Source organism: Gopherus flavomarginatus, chromosome 16, assembly GCF_025201925.1.
Source record: "Gopherus flavomarginatus isolate rGopFla2 chromosome 16, rGopFla2.mat.asm, whole genome shotgun sequence".
Lineage (NCBI taxonomy): Eukaryota > Metazoa > Chordata > Testudines > Testudinidae > Gopherus > Gopherus flavomarginatus.
Window position 1 is genome coordinate 9405750 of NC_066632.1, and position 7247 is coordinate 9412996.

Here is a 7247-nt window from a genome sequence, read left to right on the forward strand (position 1 = left end):
TCCATGGGCCTCATCTCTGGGGCTCCAAACCCTAGCTGCATGGGCCCTACCCCTGGGTCCCCTAACTCTAGCTTCAGGGGCCCTACCAGTGGGACCCCTAACCCTAGTTCCATGGGTCCCACCCCTTGGACCCCTAACCCTTGCTCCAGAGGCCCCATTTGTGGGGTTCCAAACCCCTGCTCAAGGTGCCCTGCCCATGGGGCAGCTAACCTTAGCTCCAGGGGCCCCACCCCTAGACACCCGAACACTAGCTCCAGGCACCCCACCCCTGGGACCCCCAACCCTTGCTCCTGTGGCCCCGTCCCTGGGGCTCCTAGCCCTAGCTCCAGGGTCCCTACATGTGGGAACCCTAACCCTAGCTCCAACGGCCCTTCCCGTGGGGCCCCTAACCCTAGCTCCAAGGTCCCTTCTCGTGGGACCCTTAACCCTATCTGCAGGCCCTGTACCCCTGGGTCCCCTAACCCTAGCTTCAGAGGCACTACCCATGGGGCCCTTTACCCTAGGTCAAGGGGCCCTATGCATGGGTCCCCCAACCCTAGCTCAAGAGGCCCTATCTCTGTTGCCCCTAAACCTAGCTCCTGGGGCCCTGCCCGTTGGACCCCCTTGCCTAGCTCCAGGGTCCCTTGAAACACTTGGGAAAATGTGTTTGACTGTTCAGGCATTGGGAGCTCAGCTAAGAATGCAAATGCTTTTCAAAGACTGCGGGGACTGTGGGATTGCTGGAGTCCTCAGTCTCCCCTCCCTCCATCCATGAACATCCACTTGATTCTTTGGCTTTCCGTTACGCTTGTCACGCAGCACTGTGCTGAGTCCCGGCTGTGGACTCTGTCTATCATAGCCTGGAGATTTTTTCAAATGCTTTGTCATTTCGTCTTCTGTAACGGAGCTCTGATAGAACAGATTTGTCTCTCCATACAGCGATCAAATCCAGTACCTCCCAGACGGTTCACGCTGGAGCTCGTTTTGGGTTTGGGACTGCATCGCCACCTGTGCTGCTCAGAGCTCCATGCTGGGCAAACAGGAAATGAAATTCAAAATTCGCGGGGCTTTTCCTGTTTACCTGGCCAGTGCATCCGAGTTCAGATTGCTTTCCAGAGCGGTCACAAGAGTGCACTGTGGGATACCGCCCGGAGGCCAATACTATTGAATTGCCGCCACACTAACCTTAATCCAACATGGCAATACCGATTTCCGCGCTACTCCCCTCGTCGGGGAGGAGTATAGATATCGGTATTAAGAACCCTTTATATCGATATAAAGGTCTTCATTGTGTGGACGGGTGCAGGGTTAATTCGTTTTAATGCTGCTAAATTGGGTTTAAATGCGTAGTGTAGACGAGGCCTAAGAAAGCGGCTGTTTGACCTACAAACAACGACAAAGTAAAACCTGCAAGAGCAGCCTTTCAGTTCAGAGGCCTGATAATAAGATGTTACTAATAACTGATGAAAGAGTTACAAACGACTCAAAACCATACTCAGAACAAACCAAATGGGAACACAGACAACATCATTTTTCTTCGCTGCTCTTCAACCACGATATTCTCCCCATAGGGAGGTCCACCGCTCCTGGAGGTTCAGTGCCACAGTAACAGGGTGATGTGTGCAAGGGATGGAGGAAGCTGCAATTCCATCTCCCTAGTCCAAAAATCAGTTTAAAAGCTAGTCCTGAGATAGAGGAAGTATAAGTTATTAAAGTCATAAGAACTAATTTAACATTGTGATTCCAGCCAATGTTAAAATGATCTAACATTCAGGTTAATAGAAACATTTCTAGTCCTCTGCATAGAACGCTCAAATGATGCAAAAATAGCAAGTTTGCTTTATAAAGTCATAAAAGGGGTGTCATCCAGAATCTGACACTTGGTGAAACGTAAGTCTAGAACACACAACCAGTTTGGGGATTGTGCTCTGTTTCTTAACAATCTGCCCTGAGGTTGCCACTCACAGTCACAAGCTACTCCAGATGGCTGGGGCCCTCTCATGGATCAGTAACTGGTTAGCAGCTTGGAAAGAAAGAGTAGTACTAAATAGTCGTTTTTGCAGTGGAAAGGGGTAAATAAAAGGCTTCCAAAGTATGAGACGAGGCTACAGACATTAGGGCTGGTCAGTTTAGACAAGACCGTAGAGCACCAGTTCTCAACCAGGTGTCTGCCAAAAGAAACCAGGCTTGACCCACATCCCCAAGCCACCAAGCCTACCTGCCTGCATTGAAGGGGGAGAGAAAGGGCACAACAAAAAATTGCAGCATCAATGCAGAAGAGAGAACTCTTCCCCTGCCATTATCAGTAAGGGTTGCCTCACAGCCACTGACTCCCTGAACAGAAATAGCAAAAGTCCAACCACAATTCTACTTCTTTTCCACTACAAGAGATAATGGGTGGGGGCTGCTCTCTTGAGACTGTCCTGCTGCTGCCCAGGCACATAGCAGACAGAGCTGGGCCCGCAAGCCGATGGTTTTTATCACTTGAAGGCCCAGAGGGAAAAGAGACAAGTGCTCGTGTATCAGAGAATGGCTTTGATCCATTGACCTCTGGGTTATGGGCCCAACACGCGTCCGCTGCACCACTCTGCTGGCTCTTTACTCCCCCTGCCACCCAGCCACCTCTATCTGGATTAGTGCCTTACGAGCTCTCACGCTGGCAGGCATATGCGCCGGCTGCTAGGCAGCTGCCCTAGTCACAGGCTTTTACAGCTTCTACAGGGTAAAAAGGATCTATTTGGGGTTTGGACCCCATTGGGAGCTGGGTAGCTGAGTGCCGGAGATGGGAGTACTGCTTAAACTGTTTTCAATTAAGCCTTCAGCTCGTGGGGGATGAGGTTCAGCCTTTGATCCGTGTCTGCAGCAGGCAAGCGCCTCTGGCTCAATCGGCCCCCACCCTGCCCCCGCTGTATTAGCAGACTAAAACCTGGAGCAAAGGCACACGCCTTGCAAGGGAACAGGAGCCAGGATCTCGAACAAATGTCAACATTTTAGTAAGATGACGTTCAAAGAAGAAAAAGGTGTACGGTACAGCATTTAGGTGTAGAAGTTTCTGGTGATCAGGGAACAATGTACAGATTACCCAGGGGATGCGAAGTTCGGTTTAAGATCGGGTGGCGTAAGGAATACCGAATCTGCAATAGCCCTGACGGGGGTAAAAAGTTAACGTACAGACACTGAGTTAGGAGGGTATGTTGTCCATGTGAGGGCTACGTTCAGGTGTGGAGTTTAAGAAGCGGGTACGACAATGAGAATGGATTCACCCGCGTTTGGTGAGTTTTAACATTCAGTGTTTTTTAATCTTTGCCACAATCTAGTTTAAGCAGGGTCGGTATGAACTCTACCCTGCCATCTGTTGGTGATCTGTTGTAAAGGCCTTTTGGGGCTGATGTCATTTGCATGGTTACACCCACCCCAGATTGCATGAGGGGAGTGCTTGTCCAAATGGTCATTTCAGCTGCTGTGGGATCCCCCATCTCTTTGTTATTGGGGCAGGAGTAATCAAGTGTATTTTCCTGTTTAGTTTGGATCAAGGAGAGAGTAACTGTACCTGGCATTTGAGGCCTGAGAGCTTGCCCCTCGCCTGGAAAGGACTCATCATTAAGGAGTATGGGTTCAAACCCCCCCCCCTCCCCAAGTGTGTGGGAAGTAGGAATAGATGTTTGTTCTTGGTCTGATTGATTTTTTGTCTGGTGTCTAAAGACAGAGGTATTTTTGAATATCTTTAGAATTGTTGTTAGTACTGAAGTTTCTCATCTTAAAGTTATGCTACTAGATTTCTTCTACAGTATATTTTGGTGCTGAAAGGTAAAAAGTTGCTTTGTGTGTGCTGTTATGGAGTGAACTAACAAAGGTTGGTTGCAGATAGGGTGCATATGCCACAAAAGTTGTGCCTGTCCCACCCCAGCTGTGGTCCCAGAGTCCAGAATTTGCATAAACTCACCCCCTTACCTGTGACTAACAAGCTTGCCCTGCTAACTCTTCCAGCAAAACAGGCCAAAGAAAGTGTATGCAAGCCCTGTACTGCAGCCCCAGTACTATTTTCGGTTCCTTCCCACAGATCTTTCACTTCGCACCAGTCCAGTTCCTTGCTGTTGCTTGTCCAACCACTGCATGCATGTGCTAGACCGGACCCTGAGCTGATTCCTGACTGTTGTGCTCCATACAGCCTGGCCTGTCTGTGTCTCTGTGGTGCAATGGGTCAGCACGTTTGGCTCTTAACTGAAAGAATGGTGGTTCAAGGCCACCCAGGGACAGTGATAAGCCTGTGCTACTTCCTTGCTTTCCTGCGGGCAGGGCCGGCTTTAGGCCAATTCAACCAATTCCCCTGAATCGGGCCTCGCACCCAAGCCCTGCTGGTGCACTGTACTAGGGTGGCCCAGCTTCCCCAGGGGGCAATTTACAGGGCCTGGGGCTCCCAGCAGGGACTGGAGCCTCAGGCTGTTTAAATTGCCACCAGAGCCCCACTGCTGGAGACTTGGGGGCTATTTAAAAAGTCTGGGGCTCCCCTTGCTTTTACCGCCCCAGCCCTTTAAACAGCCCCCGGAGCCCCGCCACTTCCACAGAGCTCCCGCGGCTATTCAAAGGGTTGGGACGGTGGAAGCAGGAGAGCCCCAGGCCCTTTAAATAGCCCCCGAGCCCTGGGCTGCTGCTGCTACCTTGGTGGAGGAGCGGGCACTTACCGGACAGGGTAGGCTGTACCCCCTGTACCCGCACCCCTGCCCTCAGCCAGCCCCTGCTGCACCCCCTGCCCTGCCTGCACCAGCCCTGCACCCCGTGCCCTGTCTCCAGTCAACTCTTGCCGCACTCCCCTGCCTTAAGACAGCCAGTCCCATACTCCTCTGTCTCCAGGCCTGCAAACCCCTGCGCACTCCCCTGAGGCCCTGCCTGAAGCCAACCAGCCCACTCCACCCCACATCCCCCTGCCTGCTGCCAGCCCCTGTCAGCAGCCAGTCCCACACACCCTGACCTGCCTGCAGCCAGCCCATTTGCAGCCAGTCCTGCACCCCCTGTCCTGTCTGCAGCCAGCCCCGCACGCCTTGCCCTGCTTGCAGCCAGACCCGACCTCCAGTCAGCCCCTGCCCTGCCTCCAGCCAGCCCCATGTCCATGGTGCCCTGCAGTTCCCAGGGCAGTAACCCTGCACACACGCTGTAATGAGAGGGGCAGTGAACAGCTGTGACCCACACATGTGCACACCTTAGGGTGACCAGACAGCAAGTGTGAAAAATTGGAACAGGGTGGAGGGTAATAGGATCCTATATAAGCAAAAGACCCCCCAAATCGGGACTGTCCCTATAAAATCGGGACATCTGGTCACCCTAGCACACCCCCAGGGAGTGGCGGGGACCCACACATGTGAAACGGAGCTCATTTCTAGTTCAGGTCCATCTTTGGAAACCCTCCCAGTAACAGTCTCTCTCTTACACGTATCAAGTTTGTGGACAACACCAAGCTGGGAGGGGTTGTAAGTGCTTTGGAGGATTGGATTAAAATTCAAAATGACCAGGATAAAACGGGAGAAATGATCTGAAGTAAATAGGATCAAATTCAGTAGAGACAAGTGCAAAGTACTCCACGTTGGAAGGAACAATTGGAGGCCAGAGAAGAGCAGAAACAAAGGAGTCACTTTGGGGGATTCTCCCTGTCATTGTCCCCAAGGCAGCTGTCTCAGGTTTACAAAGGTGTTTCATGTTCCAGTCTTTATACAGTCTCTCCTGGGAGTGCCCCTTTCATGGACTGGGCCTAGTTTTAGTTTTTGGTAGTTAACAATCTTGGTTTATTGTTCATCTAACCAGTATGTGTGGATTGAAGTGTGTTGGAAACTCTGTTTGGGATAACAAGCTGGTGCATGTCATTTTCCGCTGATGAAATGACAGACTTCATATGAGCTTGGGTCGTTCAGTAGCGTGCTGGAAAGTGCAAGATGCACATTTTTGGGGGAAAGTTGGGCACTTGAGAATTTGCTGGTTTTCTCCTGAGGTGTAATTCATGAGTGGCTATCTAGCAGCACTCAATACTGTGTAGCTAGGAGTGAGTTACATGCTGGAGACTGTGTGTTAATTGGCCAAGAGGGGCTGTTCTCGCGGGAAAACAGTGGAAAAGGCACCCCATGCTGGAGGACTGAGGGAACAGCTATTTAACAGTCCAGATTGTACTCTGGGTAACGTCACAGACACTCATTATGACAGAGCCTCTTACAACACAGAGAAAGTAAATCCATGTCCCAGAAATCGAAGACTCCAGACAGAGGGCAAGTGTCCCTGGCACTGCTTCTTGCTGACAGAGAGGTTCAGAGACAGTGCGAGAATACTGGGGAAGCTGGGAACAGAAGCATGGGCTGGCGGGGTTCGGTGGAGAAAGGGAACAGGAAGGGCAGGGATATTACTGAATCCAGGATCTCAGCAGTACTAGATGACAGGATAGCACATAGTGCAGCCCATTGGAAAACACAATCCCAACTATACATACAAAATGATGGGGTCTAAATTAGTTATTTCCACTCAAGAGATGGATCTTGGAGTCACTGTGGATAGTTCTCTGAAAACATCCACTCAATGTGCAGCAGCAGTGAAAAAAAGTGAACAACGTAGGAAATAATTAAGAAAGAGATAGATATGACAGAATATCTCATAGATCATATTTGTAAAAACAGCAAATAAATCCATGATACACCCACACCTTGAATACTGCATGCAATTGTCACCCCATCTCAAAAATAGATATATTGGAATTGGAAAAGGTTCAGAAAAGGGCAACAAAAATGATTAGGGGTATGGAACAGTTATGCCAGACCTAACCCCCAGTTTCACTTGAGCAAACAGGATATATTTGACACTGTGCAATACGGCTCCTGTGCTCTGTTCCCAAAGTGCTCTGCAGCAGAGGAGAGTCTCTGGTATTATGTGTGTCACTGGCCTATTGGGATGATGCTGAAACAGGACAGGGTACAGATGGCATTGTGGGGGTGGCGTAAACCTTCACTCTTCATTTCCCCTTCTAAGAACAGAAGGGACAGGAACCCTTACCCAGCGAGGTCACAGTCTCATAGTTCTCCTGCATGACATCCCAGTAGAGGGCTCTCTGAGCGGGGTCCAGCAGAGCCCACTCTTCCCTGGTGAAATACATAGCCATCTCCTTGAAGGTCACCGGCCCCTGAAAGAGTAAGAGTCCAACACTAAGGATTTGCTGCCCCACTCACAGCCCCACTATTTGTGGCAGAGAAGAGTGAATCAAATGGAAGCTCTGGGTGGATCATAGTCAGGAGAGT

The 7247-nt window shown here is 50.6% G+C and overlaps 2 non-coding genes across 2 annotated transcripts; one reads left to right on the forward strand and one right to left on the reverse strand.

The window, feature by feature from the left end:
- Positions 1-1549: 1549 nt before the first annotated feature.
- On the reverse strand, positions 1550-1742 carry LOC127035785 (U2 spliceosomal RNA). The gene has a single exon (XR_007769944.1). It is a non-coding gene; the product is annotated as a U2 spliceosomal RNA (small nuclear RNA).
- A 2419-nt stretch (positions 1743-4161) lies between these two features.
- Positions 4162-4235, forward strand: TRNAK-CUU (transfer RNA lysine (anticodon CUU)). The gene has a single exon. It is a non-coding gene; the product is annotated as a tRNA-Lys (tRNA).
- The last annotated feature ends 3012 nt before the right edge of the window (positions 4236-7247 follow it).